The following is a 2,788-nucleotide window of genomic DNA, read 5'->3' as shown; positions in this document are numbered from 1 at the left end:
AAGAATCCTCCGCCCAGCGGGAGAATCGAAACCGAAAGCGGCCCCGAAGGAGGGGGCCGGGCCGCCGGCGTCTGCCCTTAGCAAAAGAAAAAGAAAAGAAAAAGAAAAAGGAAAAAAAAACAACCAAGTCAAGCATATGCGCATGCACACGGTCGGAAAGCCTGTGAGCAGCCGTTTGCAGCTGTCAGGGTGAGGGGGAGCACAGCGGGGTAGTAGGAATAAAGGCATCGCTCTACCCCCTCTTCCCTTTTGCCCCCAGGAAACCCTGAACGGGATTTACTGACTGTATCCTGGTCTTTAAAAGACTGAAAAATAATTTTCTATGGCGAGGCAAGACCCCTACATGCTCTGAGCAAGTGCTTGCTCAGCTGCTAGCGTTAGTATAGCTTGGGAACGTCAAAATGAGAAGGTCTGTCTGACTGCCCTGTAGCAGGGAAGTGAGCATCAAAGGGTGAGGCTCACAAAGGGGGCCAGCAGGTTGCAGAGCTGAAAGCACTCACAGTTCAAAAGTGCTGCTAAACATGACATATCCATATGCAAATCTTCCTCTTAACCATTAATGTATAGAGTGGATGCATCCAGCTCTTTGCAGCTTCATAAAACTCATATTCAAATAAATGACTAATATACTGGCCCAATGCAAGATATCTGCTTTCTAAAGCCATGGCGACACAAAACCACTGAGTGATGGGCCTGCACTGGAAGGACGTGTGGGAGAAGGCAGAAGGAAGTGCTACCATTGGCATCGCAGTTTCCACTCTGTTCTAGTCCATCTCTACTCCCAAGTATTTAATATTCTTTCTTTTCTTTCTCTTAAGTCTTCTCTTTTGTCTGTTCCACCCAGTTCTAAAGGGATTATAGGAAATCTCGTTTGAAACATCCCCTGTACCACCATGACATAGTATTGTTGGCCATTGTCCTCTCAGAGGGCCCTAGGATAGGAAAGACTTGCATTTGGACTTCTAGTATTAACCCTACGCAGCGAAATGGACCAGGGAAATGTCACAGTCAGCTGAAGGTTATCCACCCCTAGCTGGGGAAATGTCAAACAACTGGGAGAGGACAGCTTCTACAGCAAGAAAAAGACAGGTGAATAAGCCCTAAATGGCAGCATCACTCACCTCTCCATTCTTTGTACATTCTTCCTGTGCTGTGAACTAAGTAGGAACTCCCGGACTTTGCTGTGGCTGAGCTCAGCTTCCACAGAAAGACACATCAGCCCTCAATTACAGAAGAACAGAAATAACAACCAGTGAGTTTAATATTAAAATGAGCAAACAGGTGGGTTAAATTTTTCCCTTTGATCATGCCTTGTGGCCTCCCAGGGGAGCCCAGATTTCCTTGAACTGAGAACTCAAGCCTTCTCCTCCAAAACCCCCAAAATTATTCTTCTCCCTCCAACCACCTGTAGAGCCAATATTTCCAGGCAGAGACCCAGGCCACCCTGCCCCTTTGATTTGTGCATACCCCCAAGCACCACATCCACACCTCAAGAGCACATAAATGGTTCAAAATAAATAAATCATATACACAATTACAGAATTGGTCCGGTCATGATAATAAGCCTGGGATTCTGGTTTGACATTATACCTTACAGCTCCTTATTTGGTATGGAAAAGAAGGACACTGACTGTTCCTGTTCACCTCTATAAAATAAATGAAGTTGGTTAATTTGCAGCCTAATGATGTGGCAAACAGCCTGCTTTGACTTCTCAGGGATCACTTTTGGTTTTGTTTATCCAGTCTGCTGCAGTAAGAAGATCTCATAGGGCTTAATTTCCTTGTGTGTAACAAGGTGGAAGTGCCAACCTTCAAGCTGGCCACCCATCTCACCTTGCAGAGTGCAGCTATCAGATGGGCCAGAAACAGACGTAGCAGAGAGCATTTCCTGCTCAGCAGCTGACTTCACAAGTGCCTGTTACAGCTTTCACTCTACCACTGGCAAGTGATTTTAGCACTCAAGCTCCCTCTAGGACAGAGAGAGTGTGTTCAGGGACTCAAACATCAGTGTTGCAGCTGGGTAGGAAACACCCTGCCGTGCAGCAACCCAGTCCTGTGCTTTGCCTGAGAGCAAGATGCAGATTGATGCAGTGCTCTCAGACAAAGCTGGCACAGGGAAAAACCACCTGCATACAGGAGGTGGGATGGCGCGTACTGAGCAGAGTGGCTTGAGGCTGGGTCCCGCAGAGAGTGGGGACCAGTCCCACCAGGCTGGAGATACACCTGGGGAGAGCAGGCAGCTCTCCCAGGCTTGTGTCTGCCTTTACATTTGCAGGGCAGTGGTGCAGCGAGCCAGGCTGTGGCCTGTTGAACCTCTCATGCTTATGTCCATGGTGTCTCTTTTATGCTGCTCTTGCACTCAGTGTCTGGGCGCTGCAGCGCAAGCAGTGGGGTTGTGGTGGCTGAGAGGGTGCTGCATTGTGTCGTGGGAGAACAAGCCACAGCGCTGGGAATGCCTTAACCTGCTCATGCTGCTGCAAGTCATGGTGCTGAGCAGTTTCTTGGAGATCTTTCTAGGCCAGGCTGTAGGAAAAGTGTTAACTGAAACTCTTGTGGTGCTTGGAAGGATCCCCAGGTGACCCACCAAATCCTGCTTTAGAGTACACTCCAGCAGCTGATGGGGGGAATGCTGCTGCTGTGGTCCATGAGTCACATTTTTCTGCCATTTCCAGAGCAGAGCCTGTGGTTGTGGTCCTCAGCTTTAGATTTTGCAGGTCCAACTTTCTGCAGGTTGCCAGCTGTAGATTTTCCCCAGGATCACCACCTGGAGCATGCCAAGCAATTGTCC

This window comes from Ciconia boyciana, chromosome 4 (assembly GCF_034638445.1).
Source record: "Ciconia boyciana chromosome 4, ASM3463844v1, whole genome shotgun sequence".
Classification (NCBI taxonomy): Eukaryota; Metazoa; Chordata; class Aves; order Ciconiiformes; family Ciconiidae; genus Ciconia; species Ciconia boyciana.
Note: the sequence above shows the minus strand (reverse complement) of the source record.